Source organism: Stenella coeruleoalba (genome assembly GCF_951394435.1).
Source record: "Stenella coeruleoalba genome assembly, chromosome: 17".
Lineage (NCBI taxonomy): Eukaryota > Metazoa > Chordata > Mammalia > Artiodactyla > Delphinidae > Stenella > Stenella coeruleoalba.
In genome coordinates this window covers 38,733,069-38,750,289 of record NC_137163.1, presented here as the reverse complement: position 1 = coordinate 38,750,289, position 17,221 = coordinate 38,733,069, and the positions used below count along the sequence as shown (strand labels likewise).

The 17,221-nt window shown below is 42.4% G+C and overlaps 1 protein-coding gene and 1 pseudogene across 2 annotated transcripts in view; one reads left to right on the top strand and one right to left on the bottom strand.

The window, feature by feature from the left end:
* SDC2 (syndecan 2) overlaps window positions 1-17,221 on the top strand; it is a 121,596-nt gene that overhangs the window by 78,272 nt on the left and 26,103 nt on the right. The window lies entirely within an intron of this gene.
* On the bottom strand, window positions 1,721-11,191 carry LOC307176028 (large ribosomal subunit protein eL39-like; annotated as a pseudogene). The gene is made up of 2 exons: window positions 11,133-11,191; window positions 1,721-2,312 (listed from the first exon to the last, which is right to left on the bottom strand). The product of its transcript is annotated as a large ribosomal subunit protein eL39-like (transcript).

Below are 17,221 nucleotides of genomic sequence, written 5' to 3'. Positions count from 1 at the left end.
CTGTTACCAGGCCTAGGCATAATCTTGTAGCTTGGTGGCTTGGTAATTACACCCTGTGAAAGACTCAGGTGTCCTCATCTGTCCTAGCGAGAAGGTTTTACATTTTAGTCTTGTTTTTAAATGTAGGGTCTGTCCTTGTCCCATTTCAAATGGTTGTGTAAGCCGCCTGTAGTACCATTAGTAGGGGTGGGAAAAGAGAGAGGTGGCCTGCAACCTGTTAAGAGGCACTTTTCATGCTTTTAACTTTGCAAGGGCAGGTCCAAGGGTGAATGCAGTTCGAGGAGGGTGTTTGGGACTCCTGAAAAGGTAATCAATACCTCATAGATTTCACTCCTCTTCTCATTGCAGTTACATTCTGCAGGTCTAGCCTGCAGTCCCTTAAACGTTGCTTCCCTGTGGCCTGGCTTCACACAGAGAGGTAAAGGACCTCTCATTTAATGGGGCTTCATTTGTGAAGGATTCTAAAGGGAAAGCCTGAAGAGTGCTTGCTGTTGTATGAACGTACCTAAGATGTTTCCCTTACACACCTCTGGACTTTTGATATCTAACCCAAAATAAAACATTCCAAGGAAATGCCATCAGATTTTAGATTTTTTTTCTGTGGTTTATCTTTACAAGTTTTATTGTTTCCCGTAAGTAAGTGACGAGGTCAGCCCTGCCAGTGCTTTGGGAAAGCACCTTGCCCATTGCTTTGGGAGTTGAACTTTGTGATCCTTTGGAAAACTGACTTGTCTTCTGTTGCATTTTAGTCTTTCTCTGTCCATTCACTCCACTTCATAAACTTTGATAAGTTAGCAAGCTTATCAAAGGGTAGGTAGGTATCTTTTTCTGCCCAGGTGTATTTATTTATTTTTTAAAAATTGTACATTGAGGAAAGGAAAGTCGTTTTTAGGAAAATTACAGTGTGTTAAGCATTACAGTAAAGGCATAAAACGTTATCAAGTATTTTAGTTACAGTTTTTTATGAATGAATATTATATGAATGAATGATTACATGAAAGAATAGTATGCATTAATACACTAAGATCTTATTTCTGAAGTTTGTTTTAGAAATGAGATTTTTGTTTAGTAATAGTCTGGCTAAGTGGGTACATTTGCTCTTTGTAAGTCATCAATTTTTTTAAATTGTCAGAATTTTTTCTAGAGGTGAAAGTTTTATTAGAGATGCTCAATCTCTCATTTTATAGTTAAGTGCAGTGAGGTCCTGATGAATCACACTGATTGCTGAAACCACCCTGAATCTGATTTGATCTTTTATTCAGAAGATACCTCAGGTCCTATGGGATCATCATACTGAAAAAAATCTTCCTTGTTTCTCTATGCAGAAGAAATGAACTTAGGTTGAGTCTTAGTTTAGTAGGGTTTTGGACAAACTGAGTGTAAAATACGTACCTCCTAACACTGTGTTCTTATGTGGTCTTGTCCATTAGGGTGAGGACAGGGTGGGCAGTGGTGGGAGAAGGGGAGTCAGAAGTGAACCTCTGTGACACCAGCAGGAGCTGCTCCTATGACTGTAGTGTTGAGAGTGTCACCTTGTGGCTGTGTCTCAGTTTTCCCTGACATCCATCACACCCACATCACACAAAGATTGGGGAAAACTGCATTTCCTTCCACAAACCCTAGGTGTGTCTGATCAAAAAAGCCTCATAGATAACTGCCATGAAGAAATTGGAGACATTTAGAATGTAATGATGTTTCCCCTGAGTGCGGAAGGTGAAGGTCCAGGGGTGGAAAATTGAGGAATCAATGACCCAGAAGTTGTGGAGTTGAAGTTCTGCAGCCAGTTGAAATATCTGGGTTGTTAGCCCCAGAAGACTCATACTGTGAGTGAAGAACACCGTGGGCGTGGCGCCCTGAAGACCTGGGCTTGAGCCTGCTGTCTTTCCCGCCTCTTATGTCACTTAGTAGCTGTGCGATCTTGAGTAGGACTCTGTAGACTCACATTCTTTTCTTTTTTTTTTCCAAACGAAAGGTCTTAACGTATTTATTACCAAGCCAGCCCACTAGTGCAGAAGCATTGAAACGAAGAGAAAAAATCATTTTCCCGATAAAGCACATCCGGCTGTCCAGATAGTAGCAATGTTTTCAGAATGATACGTTAAGATACAAGTGACCTTGGTAACAGCGTAAATATGTGTGCCAGCTTACGTGCAACTCCTTATAGACCCAGCTTGGTTCTTCTCCAGTGTCTCCTCTTGGATTTGTACTTGATTTTATTACAAGTTTTCATCCAAATCCATTGGGGAATTGGGACAATTCTGTTTTGTTTCTTGGCTAGGAATCACTTGATCCTGAAAATCTTGTGAGTAGACCTGGTGAGGAACAGATTCTACTGCACACACCAGGATGGCGGAGAAAAAGAGAGAGCACCCTTTTGGATGTCAATGATGCCCACTGCCTGGTCTGCCTCATCTGGGTGCTGGGAGCATTGACTCCCTCACCTGGGTGTGGGGAGCATCTTCCTGGATGACATGAAAGTGTGGCATAGATGTAAAGCAGCCGAATGAAATGTCTGGTGTCTATCGTGATAATTGTCGTGGTTATATTATATGTTTATTGTATTGGCTGACTTTATTGTGGGTTTCTTAGATGCTTTCTCTTAAAGAAATATGGGATTTTAATTTAAAAGCACATTTCATGTAAGAGCATTGGAGTGGATTTTGGTAAATTCATGAACTTAAACACTTAAACTCTCTCCTGGCCTTTAATTATTTCTTGATTACTTAAGAGCATTTAATTCATCCTAATACTTTGGAGTTATAAAACCATTAATATTATTATGGCTCTGAAAGCAAAGGCTACAGCTAATTCATGAATGATAAGGAATGATAAGGAATATTGTGAAAGGGTTTTCATCATTCTACTCACAACATTCCTGGGAAAATAATGAAACGTGAACCATAATAGAGTTTATCTGGGCATATTTTATATGCCTAAAGAAGCCTTTATAATAACTTGTACGTATTAGTTTTATGTGAAAGACAATTAATAAGCATATATAACATTCAAGAAAATATTTTTGCTGATCTTACTTTCCCTAAGATGTTTGGGTTTTTTTTGTTTGTTTTAAAGTTATTCTGACCTTGCAATTTGAGAAGCATGGGCATTATTTTCATACTTTCCTTTGTAAGCACTTATATTTAGAGAGGGGGTCTGTATATGTGTTTGTGTGTGTATGTTCAAGTATATCTATCAAATGTCATCAAAGGCTGACTTCAAGAATTCTAGTAGCAAAAAGATAGGGAAGAATTCTCATTTCTCACTTGCAGTTTGAAGAGAAAATGGTGTCCTGTTATGAAAGTCTTAAGTTTTGGCACGTTCTGCCATCTTTAATCTGATTGAGTGTTCACAGGGATAATTTAGTTGTCATAGATATTTTTTCCTCAACTTATTTTTGCCATAAAAGCCTCATTTCCCAGCTGTATTCTGAGAAGTGGAGCGGGAGTAACATCTTTTGAGTACCTACTATGTGCCAGGCACTGTTAAGACACTTTATGTGCAGGTGTCATTTTACCATTGTAGGGGTATAATCTTCACTTTTTAGCAGGGGCAACTCCTGTGAACTCTTGCTGTCATTCAAACCTAGGTCTCCTGCACACTGAATGTCCATATTTTTCCCCCTGTTTCCTTGTAGAGACATAAATTGCCAACTCTTTATCTAACATGCCAGTAAAGCTTATTCTACACTTAAAGGAGAATTGTCTCCGTTTTCTTTGCTTTGTCTTAAAAGTTATATGAGTTAGGGGTCAGGTAAACCCTCTGTCTGCAACGAAGCCTGTGGGTTTTTCCTCTCTTCCTCAGAAGTTCTTAATTACATTGGGCACATCTTATAGTGAAAGAATACATCTTGTGGGGGTGAAAAATGAAATGGTAACCATAATGAATAAAATTGTTAGCCAGTCCAACAAGTTGGTTTAAACAAAAGGGGGGGAAGCACCTCGAACGAATTTGTTTTTCATAATATACCTTTAAAACGTAAGTTTTAAATAATAATAATAGTTAATAATGTAATAATAATAGTTATTTACTGAATGTTTATTATGTGCCATGCACTATGAAAGGACTTGATTTGTATTAACACCTCTAATTGTTCAACAGCCCAGAAAGTAGGTACTATTTGTTTTATAGATGGAGAACCTGAGACACAGAAGTTGAATCGGTCCTCACAGGTTGCTTATAAGTGCAGAGCCTGGCCCAGCCCTAGTCTTTTGGATCCAGAGTCTTGTTCTCACCCACTTTGCTCCCTGCTTGCCCTGCTTCGGAGTTTAGACTAGCTCCTGGAGCCAGTGGAGGTTGTTAGTGCTCTAAGCAGGGGAGTGTGTGCCCGTGTAAAGTAATCCTGGCACTGTTGTGTAGATGGACTGTGCAAAGGAGGGAGATGCCTGGAGCAGAGCAGTCATCCCTGACACGGCACTGGCAAGACATATCAGCGTGATTTATTGACTTAACAAACAGGCGGAGCGCCTCCTATGTGCCAGGCACTGTTCAAAGTGCTTTACAAATATTAACTGATTTAAGGTTCATAGCAACCCTACGGGGTCGGCGCTATTACGATCATCCCCACTTTATAGATGAGGAACCTGAGCTTCAGGGAGGACCCCTAGATGGTAAGTGGCAGGGCCAGACAAGGCTGAGTCCAGGCTCTTAACCACTGTCCATGCTGCCCTGAGTCTTCCTGTAAAAGGGAACATTTGATTACTGGTGGTCCCCAGGGATGCTCGTATTCCAGATAGTAGAGGATCTCGGTGATATTTTGGAGATGGAGTCTTCCACTTGTAAAAGCATCTGCTCTAAAGACATTAGTCTAGGAATATTTAAACGATTCTGTTCTATTTAATATATGCTCGGCTTAGAGCAGAAAACAAAACAAAACAAAAAAACAGAAGACACAGGCCCTGCCTTGAGGAACTTATATTATGCTGGGGGGAGACAAAACAGCACATAGACATATAAAAAAAATAATAATTTTGGCTAGAGAAAAGTAAGTGAAAAAAGTTTAAAAGGTGATGTGATAGACCTATACTATCCACTACGGCAGCCGCTCGCCACGTGCCCATTGAGCCCTAGAGACGTGGCCAGTCCACACTGTGAAGTGCTGTGTAAGAGACACACTGCAGTTTAGAGACTTAATACGAAAAGAAAATTATCAATATCTCAATTTTTACATTGATTACATCTTAAAATAAATTGTTTATATATTAGATTAAATAAAATATACTAAATAAATGACAGGTGAGATACGCTAGGCCCTAAAGGACAAATATTGTATATTCCACTTATATGAGGAATAATTGGATTCCTAGAGATAGAAAGTAGAATGATGGTTGCCAGGGGCTGGAGGGGCAAGAAATGGGGAATTATTGTTTGATGGCTATAGAGTTTCAGTTTGGGATGATGAAAAAAGTCTGGAGATGGATGGTAGTGATAGTTACTAGACAATATGAATGTACTTAATGCCACTGACTACTAAAAATTTAAAATTACGTGTGTGGTTCGCATTGTATTCTTATTGGACTATGTTGGGATAGCGAGTGGTGGGTAAGATGGTCAGGAAAGGCTTTTTTGAGGAGATCTTCGAAAAGAAAAGATGAGTCCTCTGAAATGAGAAGGAATTGACCACACAGAAGCATGAGGGAAGAGTTTCAGTCAGATGAAGAGCTGGTGCCAAGGTCCTGGGGTGGGAACAACTTTGAATGCTTGGGGAGGCGGGTGAGATGAGGATGGAGGTGGGGGTCCCAGGTCATGCAGAGTCTTATGAGCCATGGTGAAGAGTTCAGATACTACTTCTGCTCAACTTGAGATGAGAAACAAAGCAATAAAAAAAATGCAAAGTCTGTATAGACGACACCATACAAAATTGCTAATATTTCTGACCTACAAAATGGCAGTTTCATCTGATGGAACCTAATCTTGGGATTTGTTATGCCCTTCCTGCGAGCAAAGAACGCACTTCATTGTTTCTAATTACTTGTTCTTTGACGGGCGCCTCAGAGGACAGCACCCTTCCTCTGAGAGCTTGCAGAGCACTACGCCTGATAGCAAATCTGTGTTGAAATGGAAGAAAACCTAGCTGGCCACAGACTGACACTGTCACAAACCATAAAAAGATTCTGAACGCAGTCTCTTGAATGTTTCCCGTTTTATAAACCTTTGTCTTTGCCACCTCTGTGGCTTTTGGAATGTGGAGGGAAAGATAATAGTATCATTAGCACCTTTGGATCTCTTGTCTCTATCAAGTCATTGCAGGCGTTTATTATTATTGCACAGGGAGACTTTTCCTTCTGGAAAGGGCTTGACTCAGGATAAGAAGATTGAAGGGGTGGCCTTCCCCGTAGGGGAGGGTGGTTAGGAAGGCAAGGTGGGTGGTTCATCCATGTATTAAAGGCCGTCGGTGCTGGCTCAGGTCATCTCGTGGCCATGCTCTGCATCCCGCACCCACCTTGGTGGCCTCGTTATGTTATTACCACCTTTCCCGGAGCAGGGGGCCTGGGATGATGAGAGGAGACCCCATGGGAGGTGCTGCAGGACAAATCTTTTTCTTAATAGTCTTCGATACCCGAGCCCCTGGTGGAAAATGTTTGTTCATACTAGAGGGGGAGATGGTTAATACCTAAAAATCTTTCATTTGGTGAAAACATTCTCTGGGCTTTGAAACCTCTCTGGCCACCTGCTGGGGACCAGTGGGTCCAGCCAGCAATAATGATTACCGCCTTGGGCTCTGGTCTTTTGTGGAAGTGGTCTGGGTCCTGTTTGAACTCCCCAACCAAACGCTTCTAAGTGGCTCTGGGCATCTCAGGTGGTGTGAGGGGAAGAGGTGAGTGTGGATTCCTCAGGCTATGTGGAGTTTTAAAAGTTACTGGAAGCGTTGTGCTCCCCTGGGATGACTAGACATCTTTTCCTGGTAGCCTAGGTGCTGTGCAAGCTAATTTTCTAAAAACAGTAGAGGCATGTTATGTAAGTATTGATATCTGGGCCACAAAGCAAAAATCTGTCCCATAATTCCTAGAAGATCTCTCAGCTCTGCATATTGTGATCTGTTTCTGTGGGGTCACCGTTGTGTCATCTTTGTTGACTGTCAAATGGTCAACTAATAGAAGTCATGAACTACATTCATTCCCCACTTTCTAACCACATGAGGAACTCCTTGTGGATAGTTTATATGGAGGTGGAGTTGGGTTTAGGGTAGTAACAGAGCTTTTCCTTTATTCTTCAGTCCTGATCAGCTTCATTTGGTTTGTTTTATATCCAAGTTACCAGATCATTGTGACCCTCAGGCTTCATTATGACACAGACTAAGAAAGCCGTGTGATTCCCCAGAGGAGCTTGAGTTTTTTTCACTTTTTTTCAACAGCGTACCGGATCTGCCATAAAGAGCAGATGTGTCTACACAATTATAAATAATCATGCATTGGGTTTTTTACTTTACAGTTTACAGTAGCTGTCTCACACATTGCCTCTCTTTAATCTTCCCATGAAACCTGGGAGATGGGCGTTGTTATTTTCTCATCTTACAGGTAAGGAGGCTCCGCCTCCGAGTTTCTGTCCAGGTGTGCTGACTTCAGGTTGGATTCTCTTCAGCCCCTTCTAACTCACATGTTGCCTACCTTTCTGGCACGTGGCCCAGTGGTCTGTAAGAATCTGGTCATTCAACATAAGGGGAGGAACCCATCATCCATCAGGTATTTCTGATTCTCTGTCTAGTGACTCCCACTGGCACGTCCTGCTTGCGTGGTCACCAAACTCATCATGTCTCAAACCACCTTGCTGTGTGAGCCGCATGCCTGCTTCTTCCTGTATTTCTGAGTCAGTGAAAGACTCTCCCCCTCCTTTGACGAAACCTGGGTGTTAGGATTATACGGTGCGTGATGGTGGACACACCATGTGATCGCTAGGGCTCAGGGTTCCACAGCTGTAAAATGGGGCGAATACCTGTCTTACTGGGTGTTGGGAGTATTTTGGGGTCTCATCCATTTACATTTGGCACACAAATGCTCAACAAGGATAGCAGCTACTGTTGTCATTTTTTAAATATCATTATAGCCTCTTTCCCCTCATTCGTTCAATTGGCAGGTCCTGCAGATGCTACCCACGTTAATACCACCGACTCTGTCCTTTGCAATCTCTCTGCCTTAGACTTCTTACATAATTGCTGTCATAATTTGACTCATCAGCCGTGGCTCCAGTCCAGCCCCTCTAATCCATCGTCTGCACTATATCCAGCCTCATATTTCCAAAAGCACAAATCTGAACTTCTCCTTGAAGTCCTTCATTTGCTTACAGAATAAATATAAATTCTTTAGTTTCTCCCCAAAGACCCTTCATGACCTGACCCTTTTCATAGCCTCATCTCACTATCACTCCTGTTCCTGGACACACACGCTACCCTCCCCCGTGCAGAACTGGGGCTCCTCTGAGTAATTCCCCATCCTGTCTGGGTCCCCTAAATGTCTTGGTTCTCTGTCCCCAGTTTCCCCTCTTCCCTCCTGCCCCTCAGACCCCCCCTGCTGCCACGCCTAGCTGGTGTCAACCCACTTCAGCTTCGTGGTCTCAGCACCTCACATGGCATCCTGCACACAGTAGGTGCTCAAGAAGTGAACGAATGAACTCTTGACTTCAGTGGATACTGCATGGCCAGCATCTTTAGCCCAGGGTCCTCTCACGTCTCCAGTGCCTCTCGGGGGGTGGCAAGGCTGGACGCAGACTGGATCTTCAGGGCAAGACCCTGGGTTGGTAGCTGAGCCAGCAGGAGGCCTGGAGTCTGCCCCTGGGAACTTGCGGTGAAGAGAAATGAGGTCATTGTCACCACAATTCATCCACTTCATCACAGCACGAAAGCCTACCTGAGGTTCAAGTATATATAGCAGCAGCTGTCCCACCAGGAATTTATCCAGAGTTGCCATTTGACTGTTCAGAATTTACATCATAATTGTCCCTAAATATTCCCTGCAGAAGCAGCCACCCTCCCCCCACCCCCACCCCATCAACAACCAGCTGAGAGTGATTACCCATGGTTACCAGGCCTACCATCTCCATCAGCCGAAAAGTGACAAAGCCAGACCTGCTGGCCCTACAGTCCATAGGCACTTACCACTACGCCTGTTGTGGCTGGAATCACACTTGTCCAGAGTCATCTGACAGCTTTCCACAGAAGGTTGTGAGACGTTAGTCTAGTCTTATTGTTTTGTGAGAAAGACATTTAACGCTTCCCTCCATATGTTATGCTCTGGAAAACTCAAGAAGCATGGAAAACTTATTGCATTACATGTGTGTTTGAAACCACTAGAAATCCAAGCCTCTCTCCTTCATGAGAACTATGGGCATTTGCTTTGTCCCCCCCCCCCAAAAAAAAGATGCAAAACCTGCTAAGTATGTTCCCAAGCAAGTGTTGACATCTCTGAGTTTCGTGCTCAGATATATAGAAGTGCCTGAAAAAGGACCCCACGATCCACCTGTTACGGATCTTGGAAATGCAGACTTGTCTGAAAGAGAAGGCTGTGACCAGGAAAAAGGATTTATTCTCTAAGACATAGGTTGCTCTCTTTATGCTGGTGTGTTTCAGTCAACTTTTCACCGAAGTATAACGCCATCAGAAAAGGACACAAATCAGAAGCGCACAGCTTGAATTTGCAAGTTGCCCTTTTCATGTGTTAATACATAAAGATTAATAGGATTTGGCGCCACCACCAATTTCTCATTGAATTAAATGAAGGGGTCGGTGAGGATGGAGATGGGAATGAAGTTCTGAATTCCATTCTCTTGACACAGCTGTTTAATAACCTCCCCGTTACTCACATGCTCAAGAAGGCCAAGTTTTGTTTCCTGGTGCTCACAGCCTATAACTTTTGTCTCCAGTTCTGTTGCTTTAGGCTTTTGAATACACAGATGAATTCCAGTGAAGCCCCCATATATAAAGGTGGCCTGCTCCCGTCCTACTTGTTTGTCCGAAGAAAGGACCCCAAAGAGTTTATCTGAACACGTGGTTCTGATAAGGGAGTTCCTTACCTAGATTGGATTTCCCCCCCATATGACAATGCCTCTCTTACCCCTATGTCTTCCCCTTTTCTGTCTTCAGAGGTGGAAACTCTTTAGGGCTGTAGTTTATCTCTCAAGTTCATGGCCTTCTTTTCTTCTAGAAGATTTGTCTGATCACCTCCCCTCCTCCCATGCCGTCTTCTGTGGGTCCACTTAGTTGAAGCCAACTTAATTTTCAGTCAAGTGCAGTTCACTCTTCCCCCTTGTTAGGAAAACAGCACTTTCTTGGCCCAGTAGTGATGAACTAATACTCCATAATATTTTCTAATATCCAGTCCACATTCAGTTTTCCCCAGTTGTCCTAAGTATGTCTTTTACAATTAAAAAAAAAAACAAAACAGAAAAACAGAGTATACTAGAGTTTTTATTCCTGGTAGTTTATTAATGCATCAGAGACTATCTGGATGACTGTGATGGCTCAGTGGATAGAACAGTGGTGCAGACGTTGTTAATCATGTAGACAGTTCCCCAGGAGAAGACTGCATTTGCCTGTCTGTTGTTGGCAGTTCCCTTACTTGCTTGATGCAGCAAGTGTAGACAAAAGTGAATGAATAAGCATGAACGCAGACACCCATCACCACTGTGAATGGGCCACTTATCACTCCTAGAAGTCTGGAAGGTCTCATTTCTTTCGTGAACCTAATTGTCATTGGTGTGAGGCAGCCACATACGCACGTTGTTAGTACCCAGGAACCATCTCGTGTGTGCTGGTTTGCCAAAAAACGTGTGTTTTTATTCTAGAAAGGAGCATAGCTCAGCACAGGTACATGGGCAGGCCTTAGGAATTCACCAGAGACTTGGACGTCGTGATAATTAATAGACTTTATTTTGGGGGAGTACATGTTAAGATTTACAGAATAATTGAACAGATAGTATATAGTTTTATATATCCCCCAGACCCCTGCCCATTTTCCTTATTGTTGCATACATTGGTTACAATTAATGAACCAATATTGGCACGTTATCATTAGCTATAGTCCACAGTGTACATTAAGGTTCACACCGTGTTGTACATTCTGTTGGTTTTGACAAATGCTTAATGTCATGTATCTACCATTACAGCTTCACACAGGATAGTTTCACTGCCCTAAAAATCTCACTTTCCATCTGTTCCTCGGTCCCTCCTTCCCCCGAACACCTGATGCTTCACTGTCTCCATCGTGTTGCCTCTTCCAGAATGTCATATAGTTGAAATCGTACAGCGTGTAGCCTTTTCAGACTGGCTTCTTTCACTTAGTAATATGCATGTAAGTTTCCTCCTTGTCTTTTACTGGCTTGATAGCTCATTTTATCTTATCGCTGAATACTATTCCACTGTTCAGCGCTACCACACTTTGCTTATCCACAAAGCTTACTGTTTTATTTATTTATTTTTTTAAATACATCTTTATTGGAGTATAATTGCTTCACAGTGCCGTGTTAGTTTCTGCTGTACAGCAAAGTGAATCAGCCATATGCATACATATATCCCCATATCCCCTCCCTCTTGAGCCTCCCTCCCACCCTCCCTACCCCACCCCTCTAGGTCATCGTTATTTTTAAATAGATGATAGAACATTCCGGCACATAGTAGGTGTTTGGTAAATCAGTAGTTGTTATGACTTAATTAGATTGAATCCTTACTTTTTCTGACAGGTGTGTAGTGCAAAGGGAGTGTTGTGATGGAAAAGGCAGTTCTGTGTTAGGCATTGATTTCTGCTAATATGCAGTTATTGTTTAAGGAGAGAGCATTTAACCCCACAGCGGCTTAGCCCAGCAGCTGCAGACAGCTTTGATATGCCCAGGCTTCCAGCAACAGTTTAAACATTCTCCCTAGCACTGCGCTGTCCATTGTAGTAGCCACTAGCCACGTGTGGCTATTTCAATTTCAATTGATTAAAAGTAAATAAAATAAAAAATTCAGTGCCTCTGTTGCACCAGCCACATTTCAATTGCTCGATAGCTATATGTGACTAGTGCCTCCCATTTTGGACAAGGCATGTCTTAAACATTGTCATCATCACAGACAATTGTATCGGACAGCCCTGATCTAGAGCATTCAAATGGAAGGAGGGAATTGAAATGAGTTGACCAGGCCGATTCTGGTTTCTCCTTAATGCTTAGCTGTTTCTGAGCTGTAACAATTTTACAATGGAAGAGAGGAAGGCCAGAGATTTGTTTGCTGGAGAAAAGTTGCTTAAAATAACTTACTGGGGATTAAAAAGGCTGCCCAGGCCAGTGAAGCTGTGAAATCCTCCTTGTGTGACAACCCCAGGAGGCCTAGCTTGCCAACGGTTTAGTCCCTTGATCAGCTAGTGTTACGGAGTTTTATAGAACTCTGAGTTCTTACTTATTTAGTTTGGTGAAAAAGCAGGGGCCTTCTCTAATTTGAGGGGTTGGGTTGGGTGTGGAGAGGGAGTTAAACTTCTCAACTAATAAATCTGCAAATTGTATACCCACCCCTGAGTAAACGCCTATGGTCCTTGGATGCCAGGAATGTGATATCAGATATCAGATATTTGCCACAGAAATTGTAGCTCATTCCCTTGAAATTGAGATTCCTCTTATTTGGGAGCAAAGCAAATGACAGTTAAGTTTTCTTGGTTTTTTTCTTTTTTGCCAGCTCTTTGGATGTGATCAGATCTAATTTCATTCACGTGGTGAGTGCCATGCTGACACAGTGTTATGGGTTTTTTCAGTCTACTTAGATTTGAATTCTGTATGCATTTTATGTATGGCATTTCAATAAAGTCTTCAGGTTTTTTTCTTCTAAATAGAAGTACAGATAACAGACATTATATGAAATTGTGCTTTTCCTTAATGCTTAATCTAGAAATTGGCTGGTGATGTTGGTGAGGGTTTTTAATATAATTTTCATCTGAAAACACCAAATTGCTCTGTTTGCACATTGTAGCTTTAAATATTGATTTTTCACCTTTTGACATGCTTGGATTTCTAAGAGGGCCACATGTGGAAAGGCAAATTTGACAGAATAATATATCTACCAGAATTCCTATGAAAAGACTTAAAATATTCTGGTATTTGGACGTCCATTCAGGATGTGACCACTTGGAATCATGACTGTCTGTAAACACAGGCTTAGAATTGATAGTTTTCTCTAAGAATAGGCACAGAGAAAATGGCATATTATCTTGCAAATGAAGAATTGGAAATGTCAGACCTCAAATGAAGACAGATTTCCCTTTAATCTTTCGGCTAGGGTCACCTGCTAAACAACTCTTAGAAGAGTTGCTGAGATTTAATCAGTATTTAATAATTATTGCATTTGTTCAACTGACTTTTCTTTGAAGACAAACACGTTGGCCCTTGAATAAAAGGCAGGGTAACGGATGGATTTCTTGTATTTACTATGGTTTTCCTTTCATTTTAAAAAGTATATTTTAATTTAGACACTGTTTCATGTTAGCAAAGTCTCAAGAAATTGATTACGGTTTCTTCCCATGGGATTGCTCTCTTAAAAGCCATGCAAGGGGAAAGAATCAATATTAGGGCTTTCCGAGTGGCAGCTTTTTACAGAGCTCCCCAGCACGATTGACTACAGCTGTTTTTCTAAAGGATTTTAAAAGAACAATCTGTATTAGAAGCCTCCTTCTTTGGTATGAGCTGGAACAGTTCCAAGCGGATTTCCACGGGGGCTGCGCTGCCGTGTGACCACTTGAATGAAGGGCTTGTGGCCGCACCGGCGCGCCAGGGCGGCCGGGCGGGGAAAGGCTATTAGGTGAGGGGTTGTTGGCTTGCATGCCGAAGAGGTTGCCCTGGCAGCTGCCGTCAGACAGCCGAATCCCTCAGCCTCCAAAGCAGGGGGGGCAAGAAGAAGTGGTTTTTCTACCAGCCGTGTGTAAGCAGCTGGAAGAGAGAGATGGAAGTATCCATATATCTGTGTTGCAGAGCATTGGCCAAAGGCAGGTAGGTCCAGTCCAAGTTAGGAAGGATAGAAACTGATAGCCCCCTAGCTTCCACATCCTCAGCTGTGGCCTGGAGGCCAGTGAGGAGTGGCCGCATCTTCCTTGGGTCTCTTACTCTTGAGCCCCAGGAGAGAGTTCTTCTCAGGCTGCCTGCTGATCTTGTACCAATTAAATAATAAACTCTACTCTGTGGGCAGAGGCGCTATGTGGCAGCGGGGTGCCTGGAGCAGTTCCATCTATTCGAAACCGGTCCCATCTCAAAAGGCTGTGACAGGACCCAAGTGAGAGACCATGAATGTGGACTGGGCTCCCCGGGCTTTAATTCTCAGTAAGACCCTGTGCTCTCTAGGAAATGAAGATGTAACAAGTAGCTCCAGGCGGCTGTCATCCGGAAAGGCGGGGCTTTTCACATAGATCTTGCCATTGGTTGCTTTGCAGAAGGCATTTGCAGGCATGGGTTGGCCCAGTAATTTGGGAAGAAGGAAAGATCCTGGGGAATGTGGGAATTTTTAGAAAATAATTTAGCACACTTGGGTGCGAAATCCCCTCAGAGGCTTTCGGTATGGCTTGCTTCAGAACTGATGGAATCAGCTAGTAAGCTGCTTTTATTACTGGATTCACCTGGAGAAAAAAAAAATTCCTTGCGATGATCTGATATGTTTTTGACTCGTAACCATTTGCTTTTCCTTATCTCCCATATTTTTAGAAAACGAAGTGCTGTGTCTCCTATGAAATGGTACTTATGAATGTGTGTTCCAGCTGAGACTTTTAATTATCACTAGCGAAGTACCCTGAATTGGCCTCATTTGGGTGCAAAAAATAATGACAGGCTCTTTTCAATATATTCTCTAAAGAGCTTCTTAAATATTATCTTTTAACTGAGTATGTAATTTTACCATCTTGCAGGCTCTGTTTTTCCCTTCATCTTTGACATCCTCGTATTTTAAGAATAAGAGTTACGATTCCATCAGCAGAATGTCAGAATGTCTTCATAGATAGATTCTGATGGAGGTAGATCAGAAAGACAGGCAGCACTGGGGTGGATTAGGTTACCTTTTGGATTTTTGAAGGCTTTGCCCACATGTTAATTTGAACAGCCAATAAAGTGTTTACTGTTTTTGGAAAAAAATATGACTATCCACACATCTCCTTTCCTCTTCCTATGGCAAGACTGTAAATGTTATCTTCAGATAAATAACTCATAAACAACACTTGAGAACACCAACAGGAGCGCTTTCTAAACTGCGTTCGCTTGAGAGATGGCACAGGTCACGTGACTGTAAACAGTCCTTGTGAAACAGGTGCTTTTGTCTGGGAGCTCAGGCTTCGTTTCTTGGGAAATTCCATGCAGGGTCCACAGTGGATTTCATAATGGGACTCTAATACCTTTAAACTTTTTCCCCCCGCTTCCTCTATCAAGGAAATCATTTCTTTAAAAGCTGCTTGGCCTTCATTGTTTACTGGTTGGAAAGTTCGGTCAAGAACAGTTCCTTTATATAACAAGAAGAAATACAGGGCCAGGGGCTATGTGCCTTGGGCAGAAGCAGAGTGTTTTTCCAGTAGATAATCAAGAATGTGAATAATCCTTCGGCATACGGTGCAGCCGCCGCTATGACTTGGCACTAGGTGTTAAAAGCCCACTGTTCATGTACACATTGCTATATTTAAAATAGACAACAAGCACCTACTGTATAGCACGGGGAACTCTGCTCAATGTTCTTTAATAACCTACGTGGGAAAAGAATTTGAAAAAGAATAGATATATGTATAGCTGAATCACTTTGCTGTACACCTGAAGCTAACACAACATTGTTAACAATACTCCAACATAAAATTAAAAATTTTAACAAAGCCCATGTTCAGAACAGCTTGACTCCACTTTTTTTTTTTTTTTTTTTGTGGTACGCGGGCCTCTCACTGTGGTGGCCTCTCCCGTTGCGGAGCATAGGCTCCGGACGCGCAGGCTCAGCGGCCATGGCTCACAGGCCCAGCCGCTCCGCGGCACGTGGGATCTTCCCGGACCGGGTCACAAACCTGTGTCCCCTGCATCGGCAGGCGGACTCCCATCCACTGTGCCATCAAGGAAGCCCTTGACTCCACTTTTGAAATACGTGTTCTCATCCCCTTTGGGTGTATCCCTCTCTGTGTAGCTTTGTTCCTTTTATTTAGATAAGTACTGACACATTCTCAGTCTTCCAGCGTAAGGAAGTAGACGCATGTCATTTTCTTCATTGAAAAAGTCTCCTAGATCAGGTAGTCACTGTGCCAATCCAAGGCTCTCTGGAATCAGCAGAAGGAGAGATAGAACAAGAGGCTCCCTTTGCAGACAGATGAGATCAGTGTAACAGAATGGACTCTGAAAACCAGGAACAACGCGAAACATCTTGGGGGCTCACTGGCACATCAGCCCTGGAGGTGTGTCGGGGGCACAGTGCTCCCAGGTCAGGTAGTGGCCACTGCAGGTGGGGACTAAGCTGGAAAGGAGCTTGTTGACTGGGGCACCGGCAGCCTCACCTTGATGTGGAGTGTCTTCCTTGCTTTAAATAACTCAAGAGCAAAGAGTAGCTAATGAGATGGGTAATTAGACCCAGGACATTTTAGAACCTAGAATCTTGTGATTAAATGTCCATTTTACTATACCTTTTGCCTTTATGGCTTCAGTTAAACTGGATCGGAAGTGGCCCAAGCACTGTGGTATGATTCTGTGGCACTTTTCTGAAGTGTTCACTTTTTTTGTTAGTGTTTGTCACTTATACACCCATATACTCCCATGATGCTTTCTTTAGGTTCTTTATATATGTATGTACCTGTCTGTTTGAATGCATTAACTGTTAGAAGTTACTGTTGGTGTTTGGAAGTTGGTCGCTGGCCCTTTCCATTGATCTTGTGCTTTCTGTGCCTTTAGCAGCATATATATGTTGGAAAATATAACAATAATATCAATTAGGAATGAAATCATTCACAAGCCACCACCCTCACCAATTAACTCTCTTCATTTTTCCACTCACCTTTCAATGCTTAACCAAATGATATGAAATTTTAAGAGTTGTAATATTAGAAAATATTAAAGCAATATATGCTTTTTAAATATAGTGTGTTGTCTAAACTTTTTACTCATTGTTCTGTGGTATATGATTTTTAATGGCTGTGTTGAGAAATTAACGTATCATACACAATTGACATAGCTACCCCTCTAGGGTTGCATTTAGGTTGTCTCAGTGAGTTCGCTTTAATGCAGTAGTAAACACCCCACCTCTCCTTTTTTTTTTTAGCATCTTTATTGG